We start from the raw sequence: 22790 nt of genomic DNA on the forward strand, positions 1-22790 counted from the left end.
TTACAGAGAAAATGGTCTTACGTGTGGTATCATATATGATTTGTCTAGGAGAGGGAACAATCAAAAGGTTTAGTTCACTAGAACGTAGAGATCTGTTAGGATGTGAGAAATGAGTAAATGCTGAATATAGCTTGGGAAACTTTGTTTTACTTTGAAAGTAAAAAGCACTAGAAAAGGTTCAAAGAAGAGCGGCCAAGATGATAAAGGGGATGGAACTTCTCTTGTATGAGGAAAGACTAAAAAGGTTAGGGCTCTTCAGCTTGGAAAAGAGATGGCTGAGCGGAGATATGATTGAAGTCTACATAATCCTGAGTGGTATAGAATGGGTACAAGTGGATCAATTTTTTACTCCATCAAAAATGACAAAGACTAGGGGACACTCGATGAAGTTACAGGGAAATACTTTTAAAACCAATAGGAGGAAATATTTTTTTTACTCAGAGAATAGTTAAGCATTGCCAGAGGTTCAGGTAAGAGCGAATAATGTAGCTGGTTTTAAGAAGGGTTTCCTGGAGGAAAAGTCCATAGTCTATTAATGAGAAAGACATGGAGGGGGGGGGGGGAGCCACTGCTTGCCTTGGGAGCAGTAGCTTGGAATGTTGCTACTGTTTGGGATTCTGGAATCTTGCTATTCTTTAAGATTCTGAATGGAATGCTGCTATTCTTTGGGATTTGGCCAGGTACTAGTGACCTGGATTGGCCACCATGCGAATGGACTACTGGGCTTGATGGACTTGTGGTCTGACCCAGTAAGGCAATTCTTATGTTCTTAAAACCTAGAAAATTATTTTATGGGTTAAGTGTGCACTTGCACATATATGTGGCAGCAAAGTGGCTAAACACTATTCTTTAAGGGCATGCATAAGTGGCATATGGCTAGATTCAGTAAATGGCACCTAGTCCTATTCTATAAAGGGTACATTGAGATGAGCAGTCTTTATAGAATAGCGTTGGTTGCTGAATTCCACACCCAACTTTGGGCACAAGGACTTACACCAACTGACATGCAAGTTGGATACCTTCACACCAAGGCATCTAACTCCCTCAGTTACAACTCCCGATTGTAGCAAAACTTCACCCCAGCTTGTCCTCTATAACAAGAGGATCCCTTCAGGGCTTACTAAGGCCCTAGGCCACTGCCCAGGAGTGCATGCACCAGTATGTATCATGTATTTCTTCTTTAATAAATCAGAATCCAGTCAAAATGTCCAAAGCAAACGGAAGTTTATTCTGGCCACCGGCCAAATTAGGTTCCCATAAGGTTCAAAAATATTTCATGTTCATTACACACGACACAATAACAGAACATAACTTCCTGCAATTTGTTCAGGCTGAATTATAACTTTAACAGTCTTTGGTCTCTGGTTTGGCCAAGCTGGCTCAGTTAACTTCACTAAGTCAGTTGGATGGAAAATCAAAATAATGCTGATATCAAAATATTTTTTTTTCCCACAGTGTCCTGTATAACTGGTTCTCTTATATCAGGGTAGTGCTGGAACTGACCTGGAATATGGTTGGTGAGAGACTGCCAGCCTTTGACAGTAATTAGCATTTACACAAGGCAAACAGCAAATGGAGCAAAAGGGTTCAGCCACAGCATTTTCCTTGGGCTGAATAAAAAACATTCACTGCTGCACCTACAGTTCATGAACACTTCTTGATAATGAGGTGCTTTTCATACAGATAACCCACAGTAAGCTTTTAGAAATGTTAGGGGTTAATTCAGCAGAAAGCCTGCACAGCTTAAGTTCCCCTGTCTCCATGGCAACCACCTGGAGCTGCCTCAGCAGGATGGAGCACAATGATTGAAGCAAACGGCAAACAAGACTGCTTCAAACAAACACTGTCTTAGACTCATACATTGCAAAAACAAAACATTTCCCAAAAATGCTTTGGTTCAAAAAATACATGAAGAAAACTCAGCTTTTCATAAACCAGGTGAAAGTGCAACTTGTCATACTAATCACAATTCCCTTAGCAGCCAAAATAAGCACAATTAAAGAGAGTCACAAACATAAATTCACACTAGTTTAGCTGATCTGCATTGCCTCTTGGATGTCACAAACTTCAGACAAACATTCCTGAATTTCCATTGCCTGCTGGGTTAGGAGAAACTTCATCTGCCTCTTTCATTACCCAGTCAGAGTTATCTGAGTTGTCAGTTCCTGAAGCAAACTCCTGCTGCCTTCCAGCCTTTGCTATATCACAGTCTGCTGCTCCCTCTGCACTCACCTGCTCATCTTTAAGCAACTGCAAACCACGCTCCTTAAGCCAGGGGGGGAGGGGGGAAGGACAAGGCTCTTAAGTAATCCAAGCAGGCTTCAAACTCCTGTTTCTAGACGATCAGGCTTCAAACTCCTGTTTCTAGAAGATCTTTGCCTGCCATTCTCCAGCATGATCTTTCTTGCTTTCAAAGGGGTAATCTGCTCTTCCTGGGATCTAGGCACTAACCTGATCTGCCTTCATATAATGGGGCTTGGTGAAAATCCTGTCTTTACTTGAGGCAAACCCTGAGCTGGCTATGGGTTTGTCACAGTTTGCATCCATGATATTCTATAATACTGCATTCAATTTTCTGGAATGCCCCTGACCCTCTCATGCTTCTCCCATGGGAATTCTTCCTTTGGAGTTACACCTGGATACACTTAGAACTAGATGCTTAAGTATATTTCTGCATCAGTCTGGTGTTTCAACCCCATTTTGGCACCTTGCATCCATTAAAATATATTTCCATGCTGAAAGTTGGGCACAGAATTAGGGCCAACTTCTATAAATGGCGTCCCAATTGTAGGTGGTGGTAGGCATCCTACCATTGTCTAACTAGCCAATCAGGATGTAAGTTTTCTAAAAAAAAAACAACCAAAAACAAAACACCCCAAGGCAGGCCGCTTACAATATAGGTGTCTGTCTCGGTTGAAGGAGACGTGTAGGGATGCTTAAGCTCGCTCAAGACTGGGCATGGGCATGGTTTCACCTGGAAGTGCCATTAGGTGAGCTTATGTGGCCCCAGGTGTATCCCTAGGGCCGTGATTGGTGTTTGAAATGTAGGTCATTGAAATGCTGGTCTACATTTCAAATAGATGCAGCTGCTAATCTGATCTTGGCAAGGAAATCTCCCTGCCGCGATCAGCTAAGAGGCCATGGAAGGGAAACCCCAAACCCCACTGCAAGTCAGCTGGCAGGAGGGATACCCGCTCCTTCCTGCCACCACCCCTGACCCCTCCTCACACACACTTTCTGCGGCAGAAGGGATGTCCACTCCCTCCAGCCGGCACCCCTTCACAGCATCCCCGGCAGAAGGGTTGCCCTCTCCCTTCCTGTGCCTAAGGCCCTGATTGGCCTAGGTGCCTAAGGCCCCTTCCACTGTGTATCCCAGGATGCACCGGGACAAGGGGACTTGCCCCTGGGAGGGACCTTTAGCATCTGAGCCAATCTGGGCTTTAAGACCCTGCCCTGGTGCATCCTGTGATTACCAGGGGGGAGCCTAAGACCCTGATTGGGTCAGATACTCAAGGCGTCACCACTTTTGGGAGGGGACTTAGGTATCTGTGCCAATCAGGACCTTATGCCCCACCTAGTGCATCCCAGGATGCACCGGAAAGGGGAGGGACCACCATTTTGGACTGGTAGGCCTGTGAGTAGGAGGGACTGGGCATCCCTCCTATCTTTTTTCTGTATGGGTACAGGAGTGGTTCAGGGATGTGGGGGGTGGTTTGGTGGATGGTGGGGGAGCATCCAGTGGCAGGAGTGAGTGGTCATTCCTACTGCCAATTATTTCTAATGTAGGGGGAGAGGGTATCCTGCGAGGGGAGAGGGTTCGGTCGGTTCAGCGGGAGGTTCTCAGAGGCAGGAAGGAGTGGGCATCCCTCCTGCCAATTTTTATTTAAGTCCGCGGAGAAGAGGTCCTGGCCGGAAGGGGGTCAGTTTCGTCTGGTGGGGAGGGGGGTAACAGAGGTAGAAGGGAGTGGGCATATGACCTGCCTCTATTTTTGTTATGGGGCAGATATTGTGTGTGTGTGTTACACACACACACACACATTTGTGCCCATAGAATAAAAATGAAAAAACAGGCAGAACTATTGGTAACAGTTACAGACCTGTCATTTTTTTCAGGTCGGTATTAGCAATCTGACTATGGCATGCAATGTTAGATTGAATGGCTCGTTTCAATTTTAATGACCTCGTTTTAATAGTAACGAGGTAGTTTGCATGCCAGAGTCAGAGAATGTATGAATGCACGGACAACCACACAGTGAGCCATTTTCAACATCAGGTCGGCAAATTTGGTCGGTCGTCAAACCAGTCAAACTTGGAGCATTTAGTGCATCTAGCCCTAAGTGACTTGCCCAGGGTCACAAGGAGCGGCATGGTGTTTGAACCCACAACCTCAGGGTACTAAGCCTGTAGCACTACACCCAACTCTCTTTATAGAAATAAATGCTGCTAATAGGATTCTGAGACCCGGGGAATTCACCCTGAGCTCAGCAGAGTCCTGACCAAAGACCAACAAACTCCTCAGAATAATTAAGGCTCTCTCTCTCCCAACAAGCAATAACAGGAAATAAAAACTAAAAACTAAAAGGCAATCTGGCCACTTCTTAGCATTGGTTTTGATTTACCTTTGGGAAAGCGGTGAAAATGCAAACCCATTAATTCACAAGTGCAGACATCTGCTCCATATGGCCTGGTCACAGCGTGATTGATATCTTCTTCATCTGCTGTGTTTAATGTGGCCATTCCATCTCAGCTGGGCTCCAAACGTTTGTATGGGAACTGAGCAGAGACATTGCAGCAAAGATGTGTGTGTTGTGTTGAATTTTGTGCGCGAGTTCTTACTGTGATTAGTTTTCTAACGTGCAAGGGACAAGACTTTAAATTGCTTCAGTGTTTGTACGGAGTGTTTTCTTTGCTGGGGCAGTGCCATGATCAAATATTTATCAGTAAAATGTGCCATGTGGAAGAACTCTGCTGACGATGCAAGCTGTCATACAACTGATTCATGTCCTAGAGTTTCATATCACTATCTGGCATTATTTGCATACCGTATTATATCTTTCTGCTGCTCAAAAAGTGCATCACAAGTGATGTATGCAGTACATGATTCTATATATATTTCAGAGGCTGTCGATTAGCTTGGTATCTGCCCTGCGATGCCTTTTGCAGATTATAGGGAGGCATGCTACAATGAGAGAAAATCAAAAGGCAATCTGACACAGTTCAATGATAGTACATGAATGAAATTTAAACGAGAATGCCACGCTATCTGACCTGTCACAGAGATGATTGCTGTAGATGACATGACCTTTTCTCAGCTGTTGCTTCCTACCACATTTTCCTCTTTAAGCATTCTCTCAATTGCGGACTTTTCCAGCCAGGCTTTGATCTGTTATTCCTTTAACCTATTCCCCTTGGGCTTGTAGTTGACTGCAGGTTGTCTCGGTTTGCAGCCATTTATCATGTGCATAAGAGTGGACGGCAACAGACTCACTAATTTACCTTGTTTTATTATAGCTTATTTTCATTCATGCAGCTAATGCTAAAATTACTGGATGAGGAAGGTTTTCACTGAAATTGTACCGATTCTTTGTAGTCCTTTACAAAAACAAGATGCTGACATGACTAGCATCGATAAATACACTGGGAAAAGGTAATTAATGTGCATAGAGTGTCAGTTGGTTCAAAGCAAGGCCATTGCTGTGCAATTAAATGTGTAGTCAGATATATTCTGAATATGGGAAACCATGCATTTTTGTTTCATGTGCAGTGGTAGCTGCATTGCAGAGTGGAATACTGTAATGGAGCAGGTCTATGGTTTTCCATCAGTTTATAGTAATTATTTGTAAAAATTTAATTTTCTAAGAGTAAAGTCTCATTTTCCCTCACTGGTGAAAATAAAATTATTTTTATGCAGTCTTCTGTGAAAGATAGACAAGACAGTTTATATAGGGGAAAAATTACAAAAATGTGTGCAGTTGCATGGATGGGAAATTTGTATTCCGGTTTTTGTTGGTTTTTAAGCCCTTGCAAATTGATATTTAAAATGAAAATAATAATTCAGGCAAAGGTACAGATATGGTTTAAAGGCTTCACTTAGTAACTTACTAAATAATTCACTCATAAAAGCTCCGTTACAATAACACTTCAGTAATAATGCAGATACACAAAAGCTAGGAAAATACTGGATCATAGGAAGCACAATTCAGAATCTGATTTAGAGAAGAACCCCAAAGGGTAGATTTTGATCTGAGCCTGACATGGCATCTGAACATTGATACAAGTTGACTTCGATGTAATGTATATTACATATGAGAAGTAGACTATAATCCTTCTGTGGTGGATCCACGTTAGCCTCCAGGGACCTAAGTAATTCAGGAGGATGTGGCCATGATTCTGGTCCCTGACATCTTTGGCATAGGTGTTCTTTGAGAAAGAGCTGAATAAGGTTGATGAGTTTCTGGAATGACTCCTGACTCAATGTGAAATCAGTATCCATGTATAGAGTCTTCCAGCCCATCCTCAATACTCATGTGCTGCCTGGGGGATATTTATGGATTCCAAGACCTTGACTATCCTCAGACATATGCCTTCTAGTATGTCATGGAGAAAGCTTTGCTGAGATACAGGGAGATATCTGAATCTAGATTCATTCAGCTGAGACTGACTTCTACTATGTCATGGAGAAAGCTTTGCTGAGATACAGGGAGATATCTGAATCTAGATTCATTCAGCTGAGACTGACTTCTACTGAGGTTCAGAAGAATAGCTAGGCTTAGATTCAGACCCTCCCCTTCTTTTGAAATTCTCTGGTCAGATTCCAAGTCCTAAGATTTTGACTATGGGCTTTCTCAGCTTTTTGAAGAGGAGAGTGCTGCAGGCTTGTCATCTGATCCATGAAAGTAAAAAGCCACCATCTGAGCAAGTCTCCCCTTTTTAAAAATTGTGTCTGGAAAATGGTGGTGGCCATTCCATTTAAGTTAGAGACAGAATAGTACAGTGCAGAAATACTGGATCTTTTTTCAACTCCTTGACTCTTCAAAGGAATCTGTGAGAGTCCTATTCACAGAGGCGCCGATACTCAAGAGTGATTTAAGTGGGCAGGAATCTCTCCTGCCCGCTTAAATCACTACTGACTACCTAAGAGGAGAAATTCAGTTGCACTACAGTTAAAATCCTCTCAGACTACCCAACTGAAAAGTGGGCTGACAAGGAGTGGTACTGAGGACAGGGCCTGTGCTAGGGGAGGGCAAACAGGGTAGCTGCCCTGGGGCCCATGTTCTGGGCATCTCTTTCCCGTATCAGATCATCTCCCTCCCCCCTCTCCTTCACAGTGCTTTTCAAAATCAACATTTTTTTTTCTCAGAGGGGCCCTGACATGGCAGTTATTCTCACAAGTTGCACGCACCTGCCCCAAAGCTTCTCTGACATAACTTCCTGTCTCCACCTGGGCAGATCATGGCAGGGGAGAAAATATGGGGCAGATACATGCAACATGTGATCACGGCTGCTGCGTCATGGCCCCTCTGAGAGAAAAAGCTTTGATTTTAAAAAGTGCTGCAAAGGTGAGGGGAAGGAAGGGAGATGGCCTGATGAGAGTGAGAGGTTGAGTGGTGCTTCAGGTTTATTGTGTGGAGTAAGGGGGGGGCAGACACTGGATGGAAGTGAGGAGGAGAGAGAGGGGAGCAAACACTGAATGGAAGTGGAGAAAGAGAGGGAAGCAGATGCTGAATGGAAGTGATGAGAGAAGGGGAGCAGATGCTAAATGGAAGTGGGTAGGAGAGAGGGGGGAGAAGAATCTGGATGGAATTGGGGAGGAGGGGGGAGTAGATGCTGGGTTGAAGTGGGGAGGAAAGAGAGGGGAGCAAACACTGAATTGAAGTGGAGAGAGAAGTGAGCAGATGCTGAATGGAAGTGGAGAGGGGGAGCAAACACTGAATTGAAGTGGAGAGAGAAGTGAGCAGATGCTGAATGGAAGTGGAGAGGGGGAGCAGACGCTAGAAGAAGATAGAGGGGAGCAGCCAATGAATAAAAGTGGAGAGAGAGGGGGAGTAGACGCTGGAAGGAAGTGGGGAGGAGAGAGAGGGCACAAACTGGATGGAAGGAGCGTATAAAGATAAAAGGGCACATGCTGGATTGGGGGAAGAGGACAGAGTTAAAGAGATACTGGAAGGGGTGAAGTAAAGAGGTAGCAAGCAGTAGGTAGACACAATGAAAAAAGGGAAATTGAGGACTGGATAGTAAGAAAAAAAATTAATCTAGACAGAGGCAGAAAATAAATTGAGAAGGAAGACCAGGGAATAAAAGAAAAGGAAGGGGAATGGAGAGGAGAAAGAGCTTCAAAAATATCACAAAGCCTAAAGTTCTATATAAATATGAAGGGGTCAATTTCAAATATAGTACACTCATACAGACCTGCTTCAGTTCCTTGTATTCCAACTATGCACTATGGAGAAAGAGATGCCAGAGCATGGGGGTGGGAGAGGAGACAGATACCAGATCTGAAGGGAGGAAAGGAGGAGAAAAAGAAGATGGAAGGAGACACAGATGTCAGATCATGGGGGGAGTGGAGGAAAGGAGATGGATGCCAGACCAATGGGGGGGGGGGATATGGAAGGGAGAGGCAGACAATTTCTGGAAGAGGCATAGAAAGAGAGCAGATGCCCTATGGAAGAGGAAGAGAGAGGGCAGACAATGAATGGAAGGAAGAGAATGAGGAGAAAATGAGGAAAGCAGAAACCAAACAAAGGTAGAAAAATTTTTCTTTCTTTCTGATAAAGTAGTATTGTAGCTGTGTTAATAAACATTTATAAATAGAAAATGGAAATAAGGTGATCCTTTTATTGGAGGAGCTGCTCATGTCAATGAAGAGTTAGAGGTATGGGACGGAGAGAAGGAGAGGTGTCGGTACCCCCACCAAGATGGTGGCCACCATCCCCTTTACTACGCCACTGCTCGAGAGGGTATATGAATGAGGGTGAGGCAAAGGAAACATAGGTATCCTCCTCTTTCTAGTCAAACACAACAGGGATCATGTTCTCATTCCAGACAGCAGACAGTCCAGAAACTGTAGTCTGCTCCCCAGCAAAAACCCAGGACAAGGATTTTAACTGACTCAAGGAGTATATAACTAGGGTCTGATTCTCTAAAGCAGGGATGCCCACAAATTTTTTGGCTTGCGAGCTACTTTTAAAATGACCAAGTCAAATGATCTACCAACAATAAAATTTTTTAAAAACACAAAGCACACTATACGCAGAGAAAATGTTAATTATCATTTGTATTCAGGTTTTTTTTCAGAGGTCAAGGCAGATGACTTTAAAATATGCAGTCACCTCAGTAACAACTATACAAAATAGCCAAATATATCCCCTCCCTTTTAACTAAACCGCAATAGCAGTTTTTAGCGCAGGGAGCTGCGCTAAATGCCCCTCGCAGCTCCTGACGTTCATAGGCTCCCTGCACTAAAAACACTATCATAGTTTAGTAAAAGGGGGCCATAATACAAAATATAGACAGCATATATAAATTCTCAAAATGGACACATTTTGATCACTAAATTGAAAAAAAATAATAATAATTTTTCCTACTTTTTGTCTGGTGATTTCATGAGTCTCTGGTTGCACTTCATTCTTTTGTAAAGCCAATATTTTTCTTTCTGCCTTTCTTTCTCTCTCCCCCTGCCTCCCTCTTTATTTCTGCCTTTCTTTCTCTCTCCCCCTGCCTGCCTGTCTTTCTTTCTCTCTCCCCCTGACCCCCAAGCCATCGCGCCAATTTCTCCACTTCTCCGATTCTTTCCCTATCCCCCCAAGCCACTATGCCAATTTCTCCCTGCTGCTTCCCCGAGCCAGGCCTGGCACACAAAAGAGCTGGGCCCACAAGACTTCACCTTCAACATCAATTCTAACATCGGGGAGGAAGTTCCAGGCCAGCCAGGCATCAATTGACTGGCCCAGAACTTCCTCTCCAACGTCCGAATTGACGTCGGAGGTGAAGTCTTGTGAGTCTGGCGCTTGTACATGCCAGGCCTGGCTCAGGGAAGCAGCAGGGAGAAAAAGATCACAAAGGCAACGTGATCGACTTGCGTTGTCTTTGCGATCTACTGGTCGATCGCGATTTACCATTTGGGCATCCCTGCTCTAAAGGATGCCGATCTTGGTAGCCACCTAAGAAGTGGCTGCTGATCATGTATCACATCTTTATTTTTCTAACAGATGCCTTAAATGTTGGCCAGCATTTTACAAGCCTACATTTATTTTAAGGCATCTGTCTCACGCCTACAGAGATGCATAGGAATGCATATGGATACCCAAAGCCACTTCCAGTGGAAACCATGCCCACTCCAGCCTTGGGCATCAGTAGGTGTGAGTCAGATGCCTATATTGTAGGCATCCTTAGTCTGAGATGTAGATTTATTTATAGGAATAGGTGTTAAATTATCTACAAATTTTATAGTTTCCCAAGTATCTACTAAAATTCTATCAACTTTCTGATTTTCTTGAGCTTACTAATGCTCTTCACCCTCATCAAACAGGTTTTTGTGCCCATCATTCTGCTGAACATATCCTTTGGGGTTTACTATTTAGGAAAATAGAACACACTTTGGATTGCAAATGAACCTTAGCTTTCTACTTGGATTGTGCTAAATACCAGGTAGATCTTTATTTCATTTAACCCTAATAAATCTGGGACTGCTGGTGGACTACATCTCCTTTCCTTATCTACTGTCCTATTGTGCTCGTGAACTGAGAAAGCAGCTGCTCCTAATGAGTTTAGCAGGCAGCTCTGGACTCTCTAACCCTTCCTCAGCTTCCTTATGCATTGGTTGGCTTGACCCCCCACGATTCAAGTCAATGTTCACAATGTCTGAGCCATGGCTTATTCAGTAGCTCACTTTGGTCAGTTCAATGGAAGACATGTGTAGGGTTGCGATATTGTAGGGTTCCCAGATGTCCGGGAAAACCCAAACATGTCATTTTTTTTGGAGGACTGGATGCCTGGACAGATTTCCAAAACCCGGCTGTTTCTTTTTTTTAAAGGTAGGCTAAAAAATAAATAAAATGGACCTGGGGAAAGGACTTGGGGAGGGGATAGTGTTGTATTTTTATCCTCAAAGAGATACTGGAGGACAGTTGCTTTGAGACTCCCTATTGTGACACCCTTATACCCTGCTCTGACTGGCAGGGGTATAGTTGTGTTGAATATTGACCTGTCGGCATGGCCTCCTCAGGTAGGAGGAAGGCTTTTCAGGTTAGAATAGACTAGGCTCATGCCTAGTCTGCCAGGCCACACTGAGATAACCTTGGCCCAAAAAGGAGGAGACACAATCTTAAGTCAGTTCAAAAACTTGTTCATTAACTTTATTAATGTGTCAGAGTTGTCAGAATGGCTTACAGCTTGCATATGGCATATAATGGCAATTCCCTGGACTTGCCTTGGCTTGCATACAGTCCTTTTCACCGGGGTAACAGAAACACAAAAATGCCATCAAAGTACATCCACAAAATCATGTGAAATAAACTTCCTAACAAAACCAGGATCCTCACGTAGTAATAGTGACTTCAGGTTTCAACCTTCAGCTAACCTAGCTGAGGAAGGGTTAGAGAGTCCAGAGCTGCCTGCTAAACTCATTAGGAGCAGCTGCTTTCTCAGTTCACGGAGCACAATAGGACAGTAGATAAGCTGCTGAGATATACTAAAGCTTGCATACAGACAATTCACACCTATCCCAGATACAGTTCTCTTGAACAAACACTGACCTCCATGCAGCCTTCACAGAGGAAAAAGGCTTTACTGCTATCTTGCTAATCACCGTCAGCTGAGGCTTGGGTTACGGGAGCCAGCACAAGCCCAGCCTAGCTTCACTCCCTTCAGTAACCAACCTCCATTTCAGTAGGGAAATTGTCAGCTTCCACCAACGGCTCAGAGATCTCCATGGCTTCTGTCCTGTCAGCAGCAGCTGAAGTTGAGCATGGGCACCTCAGCCATTTCTATGTCCTCCCCAACATGGGATTGAGGAGAGAGACTTCTCTCCTGCTCTGTCCTTCTTGCGCTGCTGTAGATCCTGCCTGCCGAGGCTCCTCAGCTTCTGCCCTGTTCTTATCCCCGTTAAAGCCCTATCCCTCTCTCCTAGGAGCCGGGGGTTGGGCAGCAAATCCCTAGGGAAATCATACAGCTTCCTCCTAGGTGGGAAATGTGTGTTACCTTGCAGGATTGGGACTCCATTTCTCAATAAGAGTCCCCACAGACTTTCTGAAGTACCTATCCTGAGACAGCGTTCTCTGCTGGATATTCTTATGTTCTTGTCTCTCTTGCTCTACCTCACTGTCTGAGGGGTAGTCAGCCATTTCCAAACTTTCACCTTTAACCTGATCAGCCCTTCTGACCAGGGACCGTGTGCTGCTTTTATCCCTTACAGGGACAAAGCTGGCTACAGGTTTGTCACACTATCCATGGACTGAAGCCCATGTCGTAGGGTTACCAGATTTTTAAAGTACAAAAAAGAGGACGTGTGACCCCACCCCGTTCCACTTCAGGGTTTTAAAAAGGTTTGGATAATTTCCTAAAAGAGAAGTCCATAGGCCATTATTGAGATGGCTTGGGGAAATCCACTGCTTTTCCTAGGATAAGCAGCATAAAATCTGTTTTACTACTTGGGATTTAGCTAGGTACATGGGACCTGGTTGGCCACTGTTGGAATCAGGATACTGGGCTTGATGGACCTTCAATAGGCATGCTAATTTAGGTGCCTAACTTTGGCATCTTCTATAAAATCTGGGCCTTATTGCCTATAAAATAGGTGGCAGTAAGTTATCCTATGGTAAGTATTTGTATATGGCTAACTGACATAAAAAATGAAAATAGCCCTTTTACCGCCTCGGAAAAAAAGGCTTAAATGGGTTGATAAAGAGTCATGTAAGGCACGAAGATTCGTGAAAGGACCCCTCAAGTTACTTATCTGTAGTATGTGATCTCTGTGGACAACAGGATAAATGTCCTCCTATACCTGTAGAGTTGTTGCTTGCTGTAAGTTCTGTTAAAACGTATGGGCTGTCCCAGTGACATTGAGTAGGGAACCACATGCATACGCTGTCCAGCTCCTCAGAAGCTTCAAAATTTACATAAGTTGGGGAAGCTTCTTCACGTAGGCTCCATCAGAAACATCATTCTCATGTGAGGACTTGAATCTTGCTGTCCACAGAGAGCATCTGCTACAGGTAAGTGACTACTACTACTATTAATTATTTCTATAGTGTTACCAGATTCATGCAGCACTGTACAGAGTCATAAGAGTAAGAAAACAGTCCCTGCTTGAAAGAGCTTACTATCTAAACAGGCAAGACAGACAAACAAGACGTCATGGATACAATTAAGGGGAACGGTTAATCAGCTAGCTGGGTTGGAGAGGGCAGAGGAGTAGGGTTAAGGATTGGAAGCTATATCAAAAAGGTGGGTGTTCAGTCTGCTTTTAAACAAGGGAAGGGGCCTGACGAACAAACTGGGGTAATTTATTCCAGGCATAGGGGAAAGCTAGATGACATTTCTCATCTTATATACCACCTGAAGAGCCCTTCTTTCATGTACCTCTTTCTCTTATCTTTTTCTTTGTGTTTATCTCCATGTTTTCTTTGCTTCCCTTCTAGTTAATGCTGACAGATTATGTATCTGTAGTCCGGAATTTTTATTCACCGTACATGGACAGAGCTCCAATTTTCAAAGTGAAGGTAGTTTTCTCTATCTCATTATGATGCAGCCAGTAAGGGCAGGAGATTAAAAGAAGCAGTAGGAGAAGGTATGAATATAAAACAGAAGTAAATGGCAAATTGAGGATTAAAAGCAGCAGGTGTGAACTATCTGTTTTACTCAAATTGTTTTTTATTATACATGATTAGAGCATAGTATACTTCTCTTTCAGAAGATCTCTTTTAGAAAGTCAACTTCTCTTTCAGTATTCTTAAATATCGTCATAAAACCCAAGGTTGATGCCTTTGTTGATGTCTCTTAAAGCTGAATGCATTTTCGGTATTCATACATAGCCTAGTTGTTTCTTTACATTCTGACATGGGAAAATACTATAAGGACCTTCATTTACACATGCCCCTTAAAAAATATAAATGTTAGAATTTGACAAGGAAAGCCCTTAAGTTTAAAATTGAGCACTTATGAATGTCAGCCTGTATAAATTGTTTCATTGTGCATACACATTTTTAAAGCCTCCCTTACTGCAAACTATCTAGTTGTTGTTTAAAAAAATTTCAATTATTCTTTTTTTTAAAGTTACTGGGTTGGCAATTTTGCCAGATGGTCTCCTTTCAGACTGATCCCCAGATTCTATGAGGGGAGCTCTAATTGGGCACCCCAAATTTCACATAATTCTGAGAACTGCATACAAATAATGAGTTAATGGCTCTTAAATTATTGATGTTAATTGACTCTAAAACTGGGATCGGTGTTTGGATCTGGCTGCATACAATTCAATAATGATGTGCACCCAAATCACTTTTATGTGCAAACCAAAAAAGAGCATGGCTATAGGAGGAGCATGGGGGTCAGGAGATTCTAAAGATATTATACACAGTTGTAGAATTGGGAATGTGTACCCAAGTCGTGCAACCAGTATTTGCACAGATTATATTTTAAACTGTATTTTATTCATTGTTGTATTTGACCGCTGTAGGATATATTGTTTTTCCGAAATTGTATTTTTTCGCTGAATTGTTTCAGTTCTTCTTTTTTTGTGAACCGCCCAGAACTGTTGGTGGGGCGGTATAACAAGAAAATAAATTATTATTATTTCAGTTGGGCACTTCAATACATACTAGCAAAGCTGCCAAGGGGAGTAATCCACTCAGTGGGAGGTTCAGGGTTTACCCCCTAGCCTACCCTCCCTACACATTGCTCCGCCCCTCCCCCACCCATTGCTCCAACCAGTCTAGTCCATTGCTCTGTCCTTCCCAGCCTGTTGCTCCGCCTTGCCCTGCCCATTGCTCTACGCCTACGTCAGATTCCCATGCTGTAGCAGCAGGAATGGCCTTCATAAAAGGTTGTCTCCTGCTGCCGTGGGATTAGTGGCCATTGAATTGTGGAACTAAGACATTTTTATCCCAAGATTTATACTGTCACTTTCAGTATTCTCAGGATATTATCACAGTTCATACCAGGACATCTCACCACACTCATTTCTGCCACCAGGCTTCAGCGGTGTCACTCAATGCTCAATTGCTTTCATTATATTGAGCTTTACACATCCATCTCATCGTTAGCCTTTGTGTTTATCACAAATTCAACTTTAAATACTCAATTTTCCTTCCTCTTTTATCAATTACACATGGCTGTTTAATAAGAACTTATCTTTTTTATGGCTTTCTGTCCGTCAGGCTGGGGGAGTACATCCAACATGTTTTGCCAAACTGGAGTGGCTTTATCAAGGACTTTCCCTCCTTCGTTGCTGTGACCTACCGATTACCCCCGTAGTTCTGGACAAGTGGGATGTTGTTTCATAAAGACGTTTCTTGCTGCCATGGCACAGAGCAACAACTCAATGGGAGATTGCAGCTAATCAGTGGAAGGGCCGGAGAAGACCCGCAAGAGCAGGAGACATGGCAGGTCTGCACTAAGCGCTATTCTATAAAGAACACTCAGCCCAGAGTGCCCTTTATAGAACAGGACTGAGCATGAATTTTTCCTATCCCATACCCCTGAACCAGTCAAGTATTCCCCTCACATAACTTCCATTGCATTAGATAGATTGTAAGCCCACCAAGACAGACAGGGACAAAAGCTTGAGTACCTGAATAAATTAAGGTAAACCATTCTGAGCTCCCCTGGGAGAACACCATAGAAAACTGAATAAATAAATAGTGTGAAACGTTTCAGCCTCTGATAACCAGAGCTAGTATTATGATGTCATAATGCCTCATTCCACCAATAATAACCAACCTCTTCAGTGATGTCACAATGGCTTCATTGTCAAATACTTGGCTCACTTCTGCTACAGTTTGATTTCTAGAGTGGCACAGTGGTAAAAGCTACAGCCTCAGCACCCTGAGATTGTGGATTCAAACCCATTCTGCTCCTTGTAATCCTGTCTACGCCACTTAACTCACCCATAGCTCCAGTGACATTAGATAAATTATGAGCCCTCCAGGACAGATAGGGACAAATGCTTGAGCACCTGGATAAATTCATGTAAACCATTCTGAGCTAGATTCCCTTGTCAGGTTTTCAATAAAGCTTCAGCAGTGTCTGGGTATCAGTTGTATATAGAGACTTGAGCAGACCCAGGACAGGTCACAGTTGCTGTAGCTTCAATTACTGCCTATGTCTATTAATAATTTATCTCTGGTCTTAACAAATTACAAAATTATAGATGGTTGCAGTTGAAGCAGACCATTCAGGAGGGGCTCCCTGAGTGGAAAAATCTAACTAATCAGAATAGTTTGCCGGTCTTATGTTTTCAGGTGGACTTCCTGGGACACTAGGTTGCTCAGTGGTATAAATTAATATCTGGATTTTTGAATAAGAAACCAAAGACTGGTCTGCGTGACATTTGGAGCATTGAGATAAAGCATCAAATTACTGCGTCTCAATGGCCACGTATTTGGGCTTGGAGGATGAGACAAACTTGGTTTCTTTTGTTACATAGAGCAGTTTGGACCCCACTTTGTTTACAGAAATTAGATAGCTCTAAGTCTAATAGAAGCTGGAACTGTCATCTCGAAGCTGGGACATTAGATCATTTACTATTCTATTGTCCATTTGGGGCCAAGTGAATAAGCTACTGGAAAATCCAGTGGCATTATCATATGACACTGTGTTATTCGGTACTTCCATGAGAGCAAAAAGTCAAATTTCTTCTAATAATAATAAACTTTTGCTCATTATGATAAGGGTTGCCATACAACAAATTATGAAAAACTGGAAAAATTGGGATCATCTAAATTATAATTTTGGGTGGAATTCATTATGCCAAATTTTTAAAATGGAGTGAGCAATAGCCATATAGCAGGGGCATTTTAAGAAATTTAGGGATGTTTGGGAGGCATTAACAAATTACTGTATAGAATAAATATTATTTCTTTCCCTTTTGTTCATGCATGTCCAGGGTGGGGTGAGGGGATAGGAATATTTTATGATTTCTTATGCATATAAATAATTATTGGGTATAAGGGAGGGGGGATATTTGATGCGAGTTAGAATTTGATGATATATTAAGTGATGTTAAAGTATAAAATGATTGTATCTTATGTTACACTTATTGTGAGTTTTAAAAATGAATAGAGATTTAAAAAAAAATAATAATAATTTATCCCTGTCCACAATGATACTGAGACAAATATCTCCTTTGAGCAACACAGTAATTTTAGGTATTTGCTTATCAACTGTAAGGATTAGTATTTGTCTTCATAATGATACTATACCACAGTTCTCATCTGGACTGGTTGACATTAATAGCTGGCTGGATGTTCATGACAATTTTGGAGCATAATAGAATCTAGCATTAAGAATACAAATACAAAAGAGTGTTTTTAGCTTTATTTTCATATCAGGCAGCAAAAAGTTGGAATGCTCCACCAAATATGAGAAGACATCAGAGTATGAGTTATGATACATTTGATGGGAGAAATGAAAATGGATTACTCATGGGAGTCGCCGCCATGAGTTGGGGTGTGTGACCTGACGATACCGTGGGTCATGCTATGGGGTGTAAGTGGCATGGATTGGCTAAAGGGGATGAGCCACTTTTGTCACTGGGAGGGGGAAGGGAAAGAGGGGGTTTTTGTCCAGCTGCATTGGGAGTTGGGGATGTTTACGGATATATAATATTTAATTGTTGAACTGGTAAAAGATGTGATTATGAATAAAGCTGCAGCCAAACATTTATTCCACTAAATCATTGTCTGTTATTTTATTGGGGAGAATGTGATTATAGTGTTAAATGAAGGTGACAAAGTGCTAATGTCAAGCAATTTAGGAAACTATTGAAAACTCATCTCTTTAAGAGGTTTATTTAAGTTGTTATAACATACTTGCCTCTATCAGCGAAAAGTGTAATTTCCTGATAATGCTTGGCTTCTTGGTATTATAGCTAGCCACCCTGAAGTCTTGGATTTAGTGTGGGTACAAATATTCCAATGTAATGATAAAGGGCTGCTGTATACATCTCCATTAGTGTAGCAATGTTTTAGGCATTGGTCAGATTACTGGATAATCCTTGCTTCCGGAGATGAAGGTGTTGGAGCACTTAGATTTGCATTAGTTCTTAAACTCGTCTAGACTAGTGGTCCCCAACCCCATCCACGTCCTGGAGGATTTTCAGGCTAGCCCTAATGAATATGCATGAGAGAGATTTGCATATAATGGAAGTGACAGGCATGTAAATCTGCTTCATGCATATTTATTAGGGCTAGCCTGAAAACCTGATTGGCCTGGTGGTCCTCCAGGACAGGGTTGGGGACCACTGGTCTAGGCTAAACCACCAAGAGCTCAGCAACTCATTTGCCTTTTGTGCTTGGTGGGTAAGCATTCAAAGCACATATACTCTTCCTCGGGTCAACCATGAAGCTTTATCACTTAAGTTTCATAAGGCCTCAGTTACACCACCTCCACCGCATAACCATTGCTTTGTAGCGGGGATCTTCAGGTGTTAGATCCTCACCAGCCTTAGCAATTAGTTATTTATATTTTTATTGATTTTAAATATATATTTTATTATTTAAATTTTCTTCTTTTTTTCATTATAATAAAACAATATCCTTTGTCCAAAATACTTTTTCTTAGGACCAAAGATACTCAAATATACTGCATAGTATCAGTGTACTTATCTCAATTGTTGTTAAACTTCTATCCTTCATTTACGACCTGGGAGACATAAAGTCTGACATGTTTCGCTTAGCACTTTTTCAAGGCTCTCTCAATGCCGCTATTATCATCCGACTCTCCCTTCCCGAAGCTCCACGCTACAAAGCAATGGTTATGCGGTGGAGGTGGTGTAACTGAGGCCTTATGAAACTTAAGTGATAAAGCTTAAAAGTACATGGTATCAATTTTGATTCTGCATGATAGTGGGATGATAGTGTGATTATTGACTGTCTTTTATACTGAGTTATAAAGGTTGGTTTGTTTACATTTTCAGTCAGATCCTTCTTCCACTTTCCAAAGGATTCTCTTTTAGCTCTAATAGCTTCCTTCACATCACTTGTAAACCACACCAGTTACTGTTTGGTCTTCCTTTCTCCTTTTTTAATACATGGAATATATCTAGTCTGGGCTTCCAGGATGGTATTTTTGAATAACATCCATACCTGATGTAAATTTTTGACCTTTGCAGCTGCTCCTCTAAGCTTCTTTTTTTTCCCCCATTCTCCTCTTGTTATCATAGTTTTTTTTAAGTTAAATGCTTTTGTATTGGATTTCCTGTATAAACTTATTCCAGGGATTATATTAAATCTGATCTTGTTATCGAGCAGCCCCAGTAACATTACCTACTGCACCAATTCATGCACTCCACTAAGAACTTGGTCTAGAATTGCTTTGCCTACTTTTGGTTCCTGAACCAGCTGCTCCATTAAGCAGTCCTTGATTTCATCAAGGAATTTTATCTCCCTAGCATGCCCTGATGTTACATTTTTTCTCCCTAGCATGCCCTGATGTTACAATATTGGAGTAAGTTGAAATCATCCATTATTATTGTGTTACTCAGATTGTTAACCTCCCTAATTTCCGATAATATTTCAGCATCTGTCTGTTTATCCTGGTCAAGCGGATGGTAGTACTCTCCTATCAGTAGCCTTTTCTCCTTTACACATGGAATTTCTACCCATAGGGATTCCACGGTGTGTTTCTGCTCCTGTAGAATTTTCAGTCTATTCAATTCAAGGCCCTTCTTAAGATATAACACTATGCTTCCACCAATTCCAATCTACCCTTTCACTGCAGTATGACAGTGTCCCATTGGTTATCTTCATTCCATCATTTTTTATTTTTGTAATCTTTTTTGGAATGCACTACCTCTTGCTCTTAGGCAATAATTCAATTTTTCCAAGTTTAAATCAAAGCTCAAAACCTTTCTCTATAAAGAAGCGTACGAGACCTAGTTCTTAAGCTTAACTTAAACCTCGCAGGATGTCCTTTTAGTCTTTCCTTCCCCACCACCTTTTTATTTTATAGCAATGTAACCATTCCCTTTTCTCTCTTGTACTTACTAGAGGTAGGTCTTGTCAGATAAATCTGATCAATTTCTTTGACTGGGTGACCAGAGAATTGGATAGAGGATATGCACTAGATGTGGTGTATTTAGATTTTAGCAAAGCCTTAGACAGTGTTCCACACAGACTTCTGATAAATAAACTGAGTGCCCTTGGGATGGGTCCCAAATTGACAAGCTGGGTCAGGAACTGGTTTAGTGGAAGGCGACAGAGGGTAATGATCAGTGGAGATTGCTCTGAGAAAGGGATGTTACCAGTGGTGTGCCTCAAGGTTCTGTTCTTGGGCCTGTTCTTTTTAACCTTTTTATAAATGATATTGCTCAAGGGTTGTTCAGGTAAGATTTGCCTCTTTGCAGATGATACCAAAATCTGCAATAGAGTAGACACGCCAGATGGTGTGAATAACATGAAGAAAGACCTGGTGAAGCTTGAAGAATGGTCTGAAATTTGGCAGCTAAAATTTAAAGCTAAGACATGCAAGGTCATGCTTTTAGGCTGTAAAAACCATGGGAACGGTACAGTTTAGGGAGTGAAGAACTTATGTGCACGATGGAAGAGCGGGGCTTGGGTGTGATTGTATGTGATGATCTTAAGGTGGCCAAATAGGTTGAAAACGTGATGGCGAAAGCTAGAAGGATGATAGGTTGCATATGGAGAGGTATGGCCAGTAGGAAAAAGGAGGTATTGATGCCTCTGGTGAGACCTCATTTAGAATATTGTGTACAATTCTGGAGGCCGCACCTTCAAAATGATATAAAAAGGATGGAGTCAGTCCAGAGGAAGGCTACTAAAATGGTGTGTGGTCTTCATGATAAGGCATATTGGGACAGACCTAAAGATCTGAAGAAAGGCGGGAGAGGGGAGATAAGATAGACGTTTAAGTACCTACGTAATGTAAATGTGCATGAGCCGAGTCTCTTTCATTTGAAAGAATCTCTGTAATGAGAGGGCATAGGATGAAGTTGAGGTGATAGGCTCCGGAGTAATCTGAGGAAATACTTTTTTACGGAAAGGTTGTAACAGTCTCCCGGAAGAGGTGGTGGAAAGAGAAACTGTGTTTGAATTCAAGAGGGCCTAAGATAGGCATGTGGGATCTCTGAGAGAGAGAAAGAGATAATGGTTACTGTGGATGGGCAGACTCGATGGGCCATTTGGCTTTTATCTGCTATCATGTTTCTATGTACCTGGTGTAGTTGTTTATGAGATTCATCTTTCTATGTATTTGTGTTTGTAACTTCCACAATTTTACTGTTTTTAATTTTTAAAATTATTATGATGTAAACCACTTTGGAAATGAAAAGTGGTTCATCAAGTCATAATAAACTTGAAAACTTTTGTAAACTGCTTTGAATCCAATAGGAGATATAGAAGTGTATAAGATACCTCTAGCATTAGCATCTAGCTGGTTGAAATATCTAGCTGGGCCATTTTCGTAAAGAAAAGATAGACATTTTCTCCACCCGATTTTTGAACGTTTATCTCAAAACGTCCAAAGTCAGATTTAGATGTTCTGTTGAAAATGCCCCTCTAAGCTTGTAGAATACTGCTTAGGGTCCAGCCAACACTGACTCATATGACTGTTACATTCATGCATGTAAGTGGTAGTTTTCCTCAATTTTAGCATACAAATGGTGCTAAGATTATGAAATTAGGGGGGATAATGTATACTCTTTGGCAAAAAATGCATGGTCTTGGTGACATTCATTCAAGAATGAAATACAAACTAGAAAAATAAACACACTTTTTTATTGCGGAAGGGGGGGGCTGCCTATCCCTATCCCTAATGTAAATATGATTTTTATAAGTGCAAATCATGTGTTAGTGTTCTATAATCACCTCCATAGCATGGCTAAAATTATATCAAGCTATAAGGATAAATTATCTGGCTGTTGTTCGAGGCTAGAGTGTTGTTTAAGTTTGGATGTATTTGTTATAAAGTTTTATTTGGGTTAGCTCCATCTTATCTTGTTGCTCATTTTAGATTTTTTACATGTAAAAAAAAAAAACGTAGATCCGGTTGGTTTTATTTTCCTTCAGTGAAAACGTTCCGTTTTAAGAAATTCTTAGATAGGACTCTGGCGTTTCAAGCAGGAATAACAAATTCATGTTTGAATGCTCTTATCTCTCCAGCCCTCACTTATCATCAATTCCGGAAAGATCATAAAACTTATCTATTTAAACAATATAATATTTAATTGATATCAAAATTATCATGATAAGCGGATTTCTTATTATTTTTATGGCACAATGTTTACAGTTTTCTTATCCATTTGTACATATTTTACTTTGAATAAGTTAGGGTCACATTTGTTAGTCAGTATCTTTTATTGAATTTTGCTACTTTCTTTTATAAGACATTGTTATTTGGATCTGTATTTTAATTACTTGTTGTAATTACTATTGTGTAAACCGCCAAGAACTGATGGTTTGGCGATATATAAAAATAAACTATTATTATTATTATTATTATAACTTAATGAAGTGGCTGATCCACCTCATCATTTTTGATAACCATTGTGAAGTATTAAAAAATGACCTCACATTAATACACAATAGCACATCGTGCGAAGATATATTCAGGGTCATGGT

At 41.5% G+C, this 22790-nt stretch overlaps 1 protein-coding gene across 6 annotated transcripts in view; it reads left to right on the top strand.

Annotated features, from left to right (window-relative positions):
- Positions 1-22790, top strand: part of GRM8 (glutamate metabotropic receptor 8) — a 766318-nt gene that overhangs the window by 202550 nt on the left and 540978 nt on the right. The gene's annotated exons all lie outside the window — the stretch shown is intronic.

Source organism: Geotrypetes seraphini, chromosome 9 (assembly GCF_902459505.1).
Source record: "Geotrypetes seraphini chromosome 9, aGeoSer1.1, whole genome shotgun sequence".
In the NCBI taxonomy this organism is placed as follows: domain Eukaryota; kingdom Metazoa; phylum Chordata; class Amphibia; order Gymnophiona; family Dermophiidae; genus Geotrypetes; species Geotrypetes seraphini.